Here is a 14,324-nt window from a genome sequence, read left to right on the forward strand (position 1 = left end):
TGCTTGTTTGAACCTGTTAATGGATGAATTGGCCGTAGCTCAGTGCTAGACTTCTGTTAAGAATCTTGTGTGCATCCCTGCCATGTATTTTGTTGTCATGTTTGAGTGTTGTAGCATGTTCATTTCTTTGCATTTAGATGCCTACTTGCTGTAAATCGCAGACTGGTGTCATTTTTGAATCGCTTGCCATTTCCAAACCGTAACTCCGATTCTGGCATTATTTATATCGTTTTCAAGCGATTTCATCTCATCTTTCTAGTGTCACACTTAGATTTCCAAGTTGAGGCCAGGTTCATGTATTTCCTGTCATATCTTGCATTTTGCATCCCGCATCGCATCCCGCATAGCATATCATCTTTGCATTGTGTTGTTTGAGTTTGCACGTGGTTGATTGTGTCCTTGTTGCTTGTTTGTCTTGTTTGGGTAGAGCCGGGAGACGAGTTCGCTAACGAGGAGCCCGTTGAGTTTGCTTTCGAGGATCCAGTCAACTCTGACAACTGTGCAGGCAAGATGATCATACCCTCGAAATCACTACTATCTTTGCTATGCTAGTTTGCTCGCTCTTTTGCTATGCCATTGCTACGATGCCTACCACTTCCTTTCAAGCCTCCCAAATTGCCATGTCAAACCTCTAACCCACCATGTCCTAGCAAACCGTTGATTGGCTATGTTACCGCTTTGCTCAGCCCCTCTTATAGCGTTGCTAGTTGCAGGTGAAGATTGGAGGCCGTTCCTTGTTGGAACATTTATTTAATTGTTTGGGATATCATTATATTGCTATGTTATCTTAATGCATCTATATACTTGGTAAAGGGTGGAAGGCTCGGCCTCTCGCCTAGTGTTTTGTTCCACTCTTGCCGCCCTAGTTTCCGTCATATCGGTGTTATGTTCCCGGATTTTGCGTTCCTTACGCGGTTGGGTTATAATGGGAACCCCTTGATAGTTCGCCTTGATTAAAGCTTTTCTAGCAATGCCCAACATTGGTCTTACCATTCGCCACCTAGCCTTTTCTTTCCCTTGGGTTCTGCAGACTCAAGGGTCATCTTATTTTAACCCCCTCGGGCCAGTGCTCCTTTGAGTGTTGGTCCCACCGAGCGATGTCCGGGGCTACCAGGGGCAACTCTGGGCTGGCCTACTCGACGTCTGGCTCATCTGAGTGTGCCCTGAGAAAGAGATATGTGCAGCTCCTATCGGGATTTGTCGGCACATTCGGGCGGTGTTGCTGGTCTTGTTTTAACCTGTCGAAGTGTCTTGAATTACCGAGATACCGAGTCTGATCGGAACGTCTTGGGAGGAGGTCTATTCCTTCGTTGACCGTGAGAGCTTGTCATGGGCTAAGTTGGGACTCCCCTGCAGGGGTTGAACTTTCGAAAGCCGTGCCCGCGGTTATGGGCAGATGGGAATTTGTTAATGTCCGGCTGTAGATAACTTGAACCTTAACTTAATTAAAATGAATCAACTGAGTGTGTTACCGTGATGGCCTCTTCTCGGCAGAGTCCGGGAAGTGGACACGGTGTTGGAGTAATGTTTGCGCAGGTTGCTCTCTAGTTTCTCGCTCGCGCTTTGCCTCCTCTTCTCGCTCTCTTTTGTGGATAAGTTAGCCACCATACTTGCTAGTCGCTTGCTGCAGCTCCACCTATATTTTACCTTGCCTTACCTACAAGCTTAAATAGTCTTGATCGCGAGGGTGCGAGATTGCTGAGTCCCTGTGGCTCACAGATTACTATTACACCAGATGCAGGGCCTGATGATTCCACTCCAGGAGACACGTATGAGCTCAAGTGGGAGTTCGATGAAGACTCTCAACGTTACTATGTTTCCTTTCCCGATGATCAGTAGTGGTGCCCAGTTGGGGGTGAACGGGACCGTTGTCGCATGTTGGGTTCTCTTTTATTTTGGCGTCGTAGTCGGGCCATGAGTGTTTGGATGATGTAATGTTATTTATGTACTTGATTGACGTGGCGAGTGTAAGCCAACTATGTTATCTCCCCTTTATTATTTATATTACATGGGATGTTGTGAAGATTGCCTAACTTGCGACATATGCCTTCAATGCGATTATGTCTCTAAGTCGTGCCTCGACACGTGGGAGCTATAGTCGCATCGAGGGTGTTACATTATATTCGCCAGGTTCTTTGTTCTTAGAGCAAGGGTGCTGAAGGAAATGAGGTTTTCCCTACATTTATTTCGCAAAAATGAATGGTCTGTTGATCAGCGTCGGCGCCTATGGAAAAATGGAGTAGGCTCCAAAAATGCTGAATTTCATTTTGGAACTTCAGATGACAGAGTAATCGGAAGTCATCGGGTCAACCCCATACATGACTTATAAGTGGCTGACCCCTTTGCCAAAATTGTGAGGTTTCGAAGCCAGACGTAGAAGAGGTGATATTAGTTTGAACCTCTCTGATATCCATGTTCAGCGCATTAGCGCGAGCGTTTGCAGCTGATGAGCTGAATTTCATTTCTAATATCAGTTTGAACCTTGTAATCTTCGAATTTGAGCCATATAACTCTGGAATTTGAACCTTGTAACATTTCGAGCTTTTGTGGTACAATCATTGAAATGGCATCGTATGAGACTAGTATATTGGTAGCACTATTTTGACCTTAATATGCAATGGTCTTAGATTTTATTAACCATTCTTGAATCAGTTTAACTTGTCGATCTCACATCACATGATCTGTATAGCTAATTCGGCTGCGATCCTCGACATTATTGCACACAGTTGGTTTCTTCCACCGTGCGCACTGTAGACGCAGAATTAATTATCGCACTCGAGTGTCCATCATCACCCTTCTGTGTAACTTTGACCTCATCACCCAAGGGTAAACTTATGACCGAAGTCATTCCACACACTTCGTTTTTACAAAGCTTTTTGCCAATAAACGCCCACGATTTGTCCCTCTTCTAGCCGACGTGTGGCCAAACTAGCCGGGCGGGAAGCTTGGGCGGTAAACAGCGGGGTAGCGCGGGAACAGGCTCACTGACGATACATTTCGCGCCTCTTCGAGCCCACGCCTGGGGTGCGGTGTTGTCAAGCATGCAATGGATTCTAGAATCCTCCGCTATGAACGTCGTGACAAGACATGACGATTACAGGCCGGCCGGCCCCCATTTATTACAGCGGTCATTTAACCTACCCTTGTGTCTCTTCAACCTTTCGATCGCACCCCACCATTGCAAGAAGCACACCCACCACGAGAAATTCTTAGAGGGTATCCTACGCGGCTCCAATGGCGCTCCGAGCGGATGCCGACGACGAGCAGCAGTTCACCATGCGTGCCGTGGTGGACATCCACAGAAGGTTCATGGACCTCTCGGTGGTGTACACCAACGATCTGGTCTGGGTGGAGCACTCCATCCACATCATGGAGTTGTTGCTTGCCGAGGAGAAGTACAAGGTGGTCGGGTTCGACCTTGAGTACACCTGCGCTCGTGTCGGGTCTTGTCCCAACGTCGTCGTCGCCCAGATGTGCGTGTGCCACCACGTCCTCGTCTACCCAGGGCTGGAAAAGCGGTAGGCGTAAGCGAGGCGGTTGGCCTTCGCCTAGTGCCTAGGCGGTGCCTAAGCGCCCTAGGCGCAGCGTAGGCGGCAATATAGTTTTTACTAATAGTGTATTTGTGATTATTATATGGGTTTTGATATTAGTTTAGGGCATATAGATAAGTTAATTACCATCTAATGCCATTGGAATATAACCCGTTTGGCATATCAGTGCAGTATGTGGCATGATTTCATGCTTGGGTAGTCAATTCCTTGATTGCCTTGCCTAGATCTCCATTTATGCCCTAGGCGAGGCATTTGGCCATTGCCTAGCGCCTAGGCGTGCCTAAGCGCCTCCTAGGCACTGCCTTTTCCAACAGAGCGTCTACCACTACTGCCTGGCCACAAGGCCTTGCGAGCGTTTCGCTAGGTTTGTCAACAGCCCCCACTACATGTTCTCTACAGTGGACATCGCCAATGATGTAAAGGCGCTCGAGAGTTCGGGCATCGCCTGCCAGAATCTTGTCGACATCCAGGGCCAATACAAGATCTGGGGCAGCAAGGAGCATGAGAAGGACTCACTGGTTCACCTCGTCGAGGCCATCATCGACCCCTACTACAGAGACATGAAGGATTCATGCAACAAGGACAAGCATGCCTGGCACTCGGCCTGGATGGAGAAACTCGAGAAAGCTCACGTCATGTACGCAGCCAAGGAGGCGTACACGAGCTACGACATGTACAGGCAGATCGTTGACATGAGGAAGTGCCTCCTTCCCCAAAACGGCCAGGGATCCAGCCGAAAGCAAAGCAATGGCAAGCGTCGTCGCAATAATAAGTAGATGATTAGATCCTCATTTCTCCTACTTTAGTATGCATGTAATTGCTTACTTTGGTGTGTGCAAATGTTATGTGTGTAGTCACTTGTGTAATTGTATGCTTAATTTGGTTATGCAATGCTGTCTTTTTAAGTATATATGCTGATGCTCTCTAGACAGAGCGTAGATGGTGTGCGGACAAAGAAAATCACATCGCACACGGACTAAACAATGGAACCCATCGGTGATGTTTTCATCAATCACTCACAATTGTATACCAACGATTGTTTGCTCACAACACACACGGCTTGTTAGCAGTAATCGTATGTGTTCTTATCGGTCTTCGCACACGTTTCTGATTACAAACCTGTTTGCCTCGTATCACACACATCTTGTTCATTTGAACCATTTCTGTTCTCATGTCTCAATGCAAACATTTTATGCGAGTGAACCGCATTCCGTATATCGCACACACCTTTAATCTAGCTGACTGATTCTTTTGTGTTGCCTAATCACAAACAATTCATCCGAGTGAACGGTATGCTGTACATCGCACACACCTTCATCTGTCTGCCTGTTTCTTTTGTTCCTCCTCATCGCAAATGGTTGATTGAATTGAACTATATGCTCTGCATCGCACACGCAACTAAAATCTGAACCGTGTTTGATGCATCCTCCATCGCAAACATTTTGCACCTTTTTTATGGTTTTCATACAGCACTCTTTGCGATTATTGGATCACACACAATTTCTCGAAGGGTCTCTGATCGTAGTGTCGCGTTAGCAGCATCCTGCAGTAGTGATAGCATATAAAACATCCAAGAATGATAATATAATAGCATGGAACAATCAAAAATTATAGATACGTTGGAGACATATCAAAGGACACGTTCCCGGCAGTGCTAACTTCCACCCCAACCCATGAAGCCTTGCTGCAGCAGCCGTCAGCCTGAAGTCAGAGGTCGTCGAGCCCCGCGGCCGGCAGCTCACCCGCAAAGAAGCCCAGGAGCGGGAGCCAGGTGTCGGCCAGCCTCTCCGATGACACAACGAACTACGGGAGCACCTCTGCCGAGTGGAAGTGCGGCCGGGGAGGCCAGGCAAACATGGCACGCCTCCCCTCGTCGCAGGGGCTGTCTCGCCCATGGCGGCTCCTGCCTCGAGAAGAAGCTTCGCTGCGGCCGCCCAAAGCAATGCTGGCCCCCGAAGGAGTGCGCCCGCGCCCCTGAGGAGCCAACGCAGGGGCGGCGGCGAGCCAGGTCCCTCCTTGGGGGCCTTCCCCTTCTCGGTGGCGGAGAACTTCCTTGTCGGCGCCATGAGAACTACCGCGAGACGGCAAGGCAAAGAGGAAGAAGAAGGAGCAGGCAGCGAGAAAATAAAGATGAGTGAAGGGGGCTCCTCCCCACTCCTCATTTATAGCCGGAGGGAGGCCAACCGCCGGCCTCCATGACCCCGCGCAATGATGGCTTTTTCAGCATGCAGCAGAGTCTCGTCAAGTCAAACGGTTGCCGAGGCAACGTGGGGAAGTGGATACGCCCACGTCCCATCAATCGCCACGCGCCGACCGAGGCCGCAGGCGATTAGGGCCCGCAGCGCTCCGCACTTGCCCTTTGCTTCGCCTCGAAGCCAAGTTCGAGCGTGCCTTGGGCCCGGGGGCTACTGTTGGCGTTCTGAGAATGGGGGTACCCAGACTTGCCTGCTTGCGGCCCACGGCGTGGCTCCATCAACGGCCTGGTACCACCCAGCTTCGACATCAACAACTAAAGACCCTCTCGGGGCGGACGACATCAAGACCTCCACAAGGGGCGGCCTCCTCAGGCTGGCTCCCGAGGAGCGGAGATCTCTATGCAAGGCTCACCTCGTAAGGTTCAGATGACGTGAGCCATGACAACCAAGGCCAGGCGGGCACCAGCGGGCGCAGTGTACCAGTTTCCTTTTTGGTGCTAAGGAGGCAAGCGCAGGCGCGGAGTCCTGAGGAATCAGCCAAAGGTTCTCATTCTAGTGCAACAACACCAAGACCACCAGAAGACTACTTTTGTCAGGATAGCATGTACTAGATGCCCCCTTCAAATTTGGCCAATGTAGGATACCTTCCCGCCTACATTTGAGAAGAGGACCAAAGCCACTATAAATAGGACCTAGCCACCACCGTAGAATGGGAGATCATTCAGACCATCCTCACACTCACCAGCTCATCGAGCACAAGAACACCTCTCCTCCTGAGATTGTTCTCCCACTGTACTAGTTCATCCTCAGCCCCTCGAGTCCAATCCACTACAAAGCAGGAGTATGGTTTTACACTGCGAGGTGGCCCGAACCTGGGTAAACTGACGTGTCTCTTTTTTCATTCAGTTCATCAAGCTAGGCCATGAGATTAGCGAGCAGGCAGACTGGTGAGGACGAGTTCTTCGCTCGCACCCCAGAGTTTGTGTTAACTTAAAAAAACCAATCGCTGTCTGGTGACGCGATGCAGCGGCCGCACCACGACCGTCGATCTCACGCTCCCCGCACGGACACGTGGCTAGTGGACCAACCAGGTGGGTGATGGTTTTTTGTCGGGTCGCTTCAAAATTTTGGGAGACGCGCTGCTTCATCTATCCTGCCATTTCCCCGTTCCCCACCTCACACCCTCTCCCGGCGACGAGCCAAATCCCACATGAAATCCCTAGCTTCGCCGCGAGCGTGGGCGACGACAGAGCCGGCGGTGAGTCTAATTCAACGAGCGCGGTGACGGCCTGGCGAAGGATCCCGTAGCAGTTCGACGGGGCGAGGGCGGCGCGCACGTGCCGTACAAGGAGGAGAAGGCAGCGGCGACGGGGGAGGGGTGGAGCTGGTGGTTCAGCGCGAGGCGGCGACGAGCACCCGGAGAGCAAGATCCCGCTTGCTTCGATGACCTAGGTGAGTTCATCCCATGTTTCCCCCCTCGCTCACACATCTCATGGCTGCTGGGGTTCGTCACCGACGGCCTCGTCGTTATCAATGATCGCAAGGGGAATCAAGGGTAGATCAAAACGGAGAGGCTCCCAGGAAGGAGGCGAGGGTCGGGCGAGGGGTCCTGCTGGAGGTGGGAGCAGCGGGGGCTCGCCCGAGTGCGTGCGAGGGCCGGGTGACGAGGCACAAGCGAGGAGAGGGAGGGGGCAGCGCGGGTGAGATGAGGAAGGAGAGGCGCTCAACATGAACAATTTTTTTAGTAGGCAATTTTTCGGCAGCGCATGCGTGGTTCAGTAGGCAATACATCTATGTTTCAGTAGGCAATACTGTAGTACTATTGCTTTAGTCGCCCAGTAAGCAAGTTCTCTCTGTATACAGTTTTAGTCCTGGGGTACAAGCAGTAGGCAAGTTTGTATATAGGAAGGCATTTTTGAGTAGGCAAGCTTGCTTTCACATGCAGAGAGGGCACTTTTAGCATTTTGTTTCCTCCAGAATTAGGCTAGTTTTGACAATATTTCGGTTTCACGCCGCCGCCTGCCTGCTCGAACAAGGCGGAGAATCAGGCGAGGAAAGGCTCAGATGCGCCCAGGATTTTTTTTGTTTTCGACATTGATTTGAACAGCTAGCCACTCACGCCGGGCTCGCTGTAGGTCTCTTTTGATCGCGTGAAACACAGTTTCAGGAACATGGAAGGGAATTGATGTGGTTGTTTAGCCAGTGATGTCCATCTCCGTTGCAGCCAGCAAACGTTCATGATTTTTTTTATTTGCTTATCCCCTTTCATGATTTTCGTCGGCAACTGCATTACGTTTTGAAACTGAACAAACTTGTACATGTGAGAGTTGATAGGAATGTTCTCAGTGCATTATGATGACATTTTGGTCTGTTATCTGGTTATCTTTGTACTGATACTGATTACTGCAATTAGCAACAACAGATGAACTGTTAGGTTTACCAAGTAGCTGCAACACATCTTATCTTTCTGTAAGGCAAATGATGCCTACATTTTTCTCAAGCAAGCACTTCGTTGTTCATACTGAAATGAAATCATGAAAGTATATCAGTAATTTGATTGTACACATTAGTGTGACTGTACATCCAGAAGCAACAATGTGATTGATTATATACAATGAACTTCTTCAATGAAAACTAATAAGTTGTACTCTTAGAGGAAAACATGAACTGATGAAGCTGCAGGTAGCCTTCTTTAATATTTATATAAATCTCAGGTAAACATTTTGGTAGTAACCAATCACTACTTGTTGCACAAAAATTCTGTGCGGTCGTAGGGCGCGATCCCAAAACTAAAGCGGATCCCATATGTATCCCAAATTTTCTTTATAGTGTTTTTTGTGTAGGCAAGGTTTTGCCTCTAGTAGTCGGCAAGGGTTTTTCAACAACAATTTCTTCTAACTCATTTTTTTTATGTTATCAAATGCAGGCAAGGCAAGGGCACCTCTTTTTTTTATTTTTTCACCAACACCCCTCCGGGCAGTGACAAAATCACAATACTTGATGCCGCCCCAATATCATAAGCCCCACCTCTCGACCTTGAAGCAGGGCTGAGGCCAAAGAAGAGATTAATGCCACTACGAGTAGCTGTAAGCATTTTCCCCCTTATCCCTTTTTTTATCTTCTTTTTGTTTTTTATCCTAAAAGCACAACAACTAATCTGTTACCACTTCTCTTTTTTTACATCACCATGCGTTGCTAGACATTCTTCCAGAACAATAGTTTCACAAGGAACGACATAGACAAACATTTTTACAACAAAACCAGGAGGCTAAGCAGATGTGAATCAGTAAGAAAGAAAATGACAATGCAGTTTTCTTTATACTTCCCTCTATCCTTTTTCTTTTTTTGCCCTATCTCACCCACTCTCTCATCAACCAGGTATCATTTCCGACACTCGAGATTCTGGACAAGGAGATCCAAAGGAGATAGGGCATTATTGGCTAATGGTGCTGAACATCAAGGACAAGCATTCGAGGTACTGGACTCGGCAAGGACGTTCAAGGACAAGGCATTAGTAGAAAATGCAAACAAAATCATGAAGGGCATTAAAATAACCTGGGAGAGGCACTACAACAAGTCAGGTGTGCAGATTGCAGATTGGAAACTCCACGAAATCAAGTGCACAAAGCAGGATAACAGGCAAGGGCACCCCTATCCCATCTTTTATTTTCTTTTTTCGCATTTTTTCTTTTCTGCTTTATCATTTTTTTCTTACCCGAGCCTAATACAAATCGATCACCCAACCAAAAATTGCTTAACACGGGAGGGGGGCGAACCTCGCCTCCCTAGGCGGCTAGTGTCGCCTTACCGGTCGAACCAAGTCGCTTAAAAACCCTCAACCACCCAGCCCAAAGTCGCCTAACATAGGAAGGGGGCACCTCACCTACCTAGGCGGCTTAGTGTCGCCTCACCGGTCGAACCAAGTCACCTAAAAACCCTCGATCACCCACCCAAAGTCGCCTAACATGAGAGGTGGGGCGCACCTCGTCTACCTAGGCGACCTAGCGTCGCCTCACCGGTCGAACCAAGTCGCCTAAAACCCTGAACCACCAACCCAAAGTCGACTAACATGAGAGGTGGGGCGCACCTCGCCTACATAGGCGGCCTAGTGTCGCCTAAAAACCCTCGGGCACCCAAACCCAAAATCTCCTAACACGAGAGGTGGGGCGCACCTCGCCTACCTAGGTAGCCTAGCGTCGCCTCACCGGTCGAACCAAGTTGCCTAAAAACCCTCGGGCACCCAAACCCAAAATCTCCTAATACGAGAGGTGGGGCGCACCTCGCCTACCTAGGCAGCCTAGCGTCGCCTCACCGGTCAAACCAAGTTGCCTAAAAACCCTCGACCACCCATGCAAAGTCGCTTAACACCAGAGGTGGGGCCCACATCGCCTACCTCAGCAGCCTAGCATCACCTCACAGGTCGAACTACGTCGCCTAAAAATCCTCGACCACCCACCCAAAGTCGCCTAACACGAGAGGTGGGGCGCACATCGCCTACCTCGGCGGCCTAGCGTCGCCTCACCAGTCGAACCAAGTCTCCTAAAAAACCTCGACCACCCACCCCAAAGTCGCCTAACACGGGAGATGGGGTGCACCACGCATACCCTCGGCGGCCTAGTGTCGCCTCACCGGTCGAACCAAGTCGCCTAAAAACCCTCGGGTGCTATGTCGCCTAACCCGCCGACCTACTCGCCTACACACACACCCACACCCCTTGAGAAATTGCCTAAGCCAGCCGAAACGAACTCGCCCACCCACCGGTGCTAGGTCGCCTAACTCGCCGACCTACTCGCCTATACCCACCCCCACACCCCTTGAGAAATCGCCTAAGCCGGCCGAAAAAAACTCGCCCACCCCACGGTGCTAGGTCGCCAAACCCGCCGACCTACTCGCCTACACACACCCACACCCCATGAGAAATTGCCTAAGCCGGCCGAAACGAACTCGCCCACCACCGGGTGCTAGGTCGCCTAACCCGCCGACCTACTCGCCTACACACACACACACACACACCACCCCTTGAAAAATCGCCTAAGCTGGCCGAAATGAACTCGCCCACCCCCTGGTGCTAGGTCGCCTAACTCGCCGACCTACTCGCCTACACACACACCCACACCCTTGAGAAATCGCCTAAGCCGGCCGAAACATACTCACCCACCCCGTGGTGCTAGGTCGCCTAACCCGCCAACCTACTTGCCTACACACACACCTACACCCCTTGAGAAATCGCCTAAGCCGGCCGAAACGAACTCGCCCACCACTGGGTGCTAGGTCGCCTAACCTGCCGACCTACTTGTCTACACACACACACCACACCCCTTGAAAAATCGCCTAAGCCGGTCGAAATGAACTCGCCCACCCCCCGGTGCTTGGTCACCTAACTCGCCAACCTACTCGCCTACACACACACCCACACCCTTGAGAAATCGCCTAAGCAGGCCCAAACAAACTCACCCACTACCCGGGTGCTAGGTCGCCTAACTCGCCGACCTACTCGCCTATACCCACACCCACACCCCTTGAGAAATCGCGTAAGCCGGCCGAAACGAACTCGCCCACCCCGCGATGCTAGGTCGCCTAACCCGCCGACCTACTCGCCTACACACACACACACCACACCCCTTGAAAAATCGCCTAAGCCGGACGAAATGAACTCGCCCACCACCCGGGTGCTAGGTCGCCTAACCCGCCAACCTACTCGCTTACACACACACACACACACCACATCCCTTGAAAAATCGCCTAAGCCGGTCGAAATGAACTCGCCCACCACCCGGGTGCTAGGTCACCTAACCCGCAGACCTAGTAGACCGCACACACCCCACACACCCCTCGGAAGTCGCCTAAGACCCTTCAGAAAGAAAAACTCGCCCACCCATGGCAGATAGGTCGCCTAACCCGCCAACCTAGTCGCCCGCATACATACCACAACCCCCTCGAAAGTCGCCCGCATACATACCGCAACAGGAAAATTCACACCTTGCCATCCTGGACAGGTGCAGCTCCCAATTCCGGCGACTCGCCCACACCCTCAATAGAAATAGGGACTCTTTCAGTTTTTTCTGTGTGCGGTATGGAGGGCCACCATCACAACCATGAAACTCATCAGGGACCTCATTGAGATTACTGCCAGCCATCTGCATTTAATACATAATGTAAATGAAACACTTTTTTAGCTTTTTTCCACTTCCATCATGCAAGCAAAACTAAATGAACAGGGGCAATTTGTTAGACCTTTGAACCTAAGCATTGATATTGTGGATGACACTAGGAGAGTTGGGACAATTTTCGTTGGTTTATTTCTCACACAATGCCATAGCCAACCTGAGGGGTTGGGGTTACATACTTATAGGCTGCTAGCCAGCCAAGCATATGCTGAGATGCTGCTAAGATGCTAGTCCAGGATGCTAGTCTAAGATGCCAGTCTAAGATGATATCCTAACTGACAGTCCTTGATGGTCAGGAACTCTATCCTAACTGCCACAAGGACCATGTGCTGCAGCCCCACAACGACCCTAGTACACAGACTTATCCATCATTCTCCCCCTAAGTCTTGTACGTCGTCTTGTGGGAGAGTTGAATCATCCCAATCCTGGAGCAAAGTTCGAGGAACTTGACCCTCCCAAGAGGCTTGATGAGCAGGTCTGCAAGCTGATCCGTGGTGTTGATGTAGCTCGCCTCGATGCTCCCTTCTTCCACACAGCTACGGATGAAGTGATACCTCAGTCGGATGTGCTTGCTCCGTTCGTGGAACACGCGGTTCTTTGCCAGGGCTAGGGCAGACTTGCTGTCCACCAGGAGCTGCACCGTTCTGGTGTCTTGAACGAGAAGATCACCAAGCAGTCGAGCGAGCCAGAGCGCCTGAGTGCAGGCGGTGGAGGCCGCTATGTACTCAGCCTCACAGCTGGACAGGGCCACCACCTGCTACTTGACTGATTGCCAGCTCACGAGACACTTGCCGAGGAAGAAGAGGATCCCGCTCGTGCTCTTGTTGGTGTCGATGTCGCCGGCGTGGTCGCTGTCGTTGTACCCGACGAAGTGTGCCGCCCCCGGACACCTAGGGTAGTGGAGGCCGTGGTCGAGGGTCCCTGTTATGTAGCGGACGATCCTCTTCACTGCCTGCTGGTGTTCCGACGTCGGTCACTCCATGAACCGACTGACATAGCCGACGGAGAATGCCAAGTCCGGCCGTGTGTGGTAGTGAAGGCTCCCCACAAGGCGTCGGTACTGCGCAGCATCCACTTCCTTCGTCGTGCTGTCGCGGCTCAGTTTTAGCCTCTCCTCCATCAGAGTGAGAGTTGGGTGGCAGTCGGTGAGCCCAGCTAGCTCAATGATGCGCTTGGCATAGGCGGACAGTCAAAGCGCGATCCCGGAGTGGTCCTGGTGCACCTCAATCCCTAGATAGAAGGAGAGGAGCCCAGATCACTCATCTGGAAGGTGGCCTTCATGTCTTCCTTGAACGCCGCCACCTCTGCATCTTTGATGCTGGTGATCACCAAGTCGTCAACATAGACACCCACCAGCAGGGCATTTCCTCCACTGCCCCGTCGGTAGACGACAGCCTCACGCGGGCTTTGCTCGAAGCCCATCTTCTTTAGCATGGAGTCCAGCTTGGCGTTCCACGCCCTAGGTGCCTGCCGTAGGCCATAGAGAGCCTTGCGCAGGCGAAGTACCTTGCCCTCCTGGCCGGGAATCGCAAATCCCGGTGGTTGATGCACGTAGACTTCCTCCTTCAAGTCGCCGTTGAGGAATGCTGACTTGACATCCATGTGATGGACACGCCAGCCCTCCTGGGCAGCCAGCGCAAGGACAAGTCACACGGACTCCATCCGTGCCACAGGAGCAAAGACGTCGTTGAAGTCGACTCCTTCCTACTGCAAGAAGCCTCGGGCCACCAGGCGGGCCTTGTGCTTGATGATGGCGCCGACTCCATCCCTCTTCAGCTTGAACACCCACTTAAGGGTGATTGCATGGTGACCACGAGGGAGGTCAGCGAGCTCCCAGGTGCGGTTTTGCTCGACCGCATCCATCTCCAACTGCATCGCGGCGCGCCATGCCGCATCTCTCTCGGCCTCTGCAAAGGACCGTGGTTCACCGTCCTCACACGTGAGTTGTAGCTACGCCTCCAGGTCATGTGGCATCAGTCCCGGCATCGGCTGGTCGCCGAGTAGATCATCCATCATGCAATACCGCAGTTGTTCGCCTCCATAATACGCGTCGACCTGCTCCTCGTCGTGAGTGAGCGGGGAAGCGAACTTCATCGGGTTGTGCTTTGCGTGAGCTGGTGCTGATGAAGACGAACCCGGAGTGGTGACTGCCGGGGCTGGAGTATGCGGCGTCGCCGGTTGTGGTGCCATCGGCGTAGCCGGCACCGGAATCGATGTAGTTTTGGGGGCCGGGGTAGACGTTCCCGGCGAAGAGGAGCTGCTTGCTCCCCCGGCTTCCTTGAAGTGGGCGTACTCGACAATGAAGTCATCATACGTCGGTGTCGAGCCGTCATCCACCGCCTTGTCCCATTGCCACCCTCGCCCTTCGTTGAACACGACGTCTCGCGCCGTGCGCACACGTTGTGCCTTTG

The sequence above is a fragment of the Triticum urartu genome, chromosome 5A (assembly GCF_056163025.1).
Source record: "Triticum urartu cultivar PI428250 chromosome 5A, HENAU_Tu73, whole genome shotgun sequence".
Taxonomy (NCBI): Eukaryota; Viridiplantae; Streptophyta; class Magnoliopsida; order Poales; family Poaceae; genus Triticum; species Triticum urartu.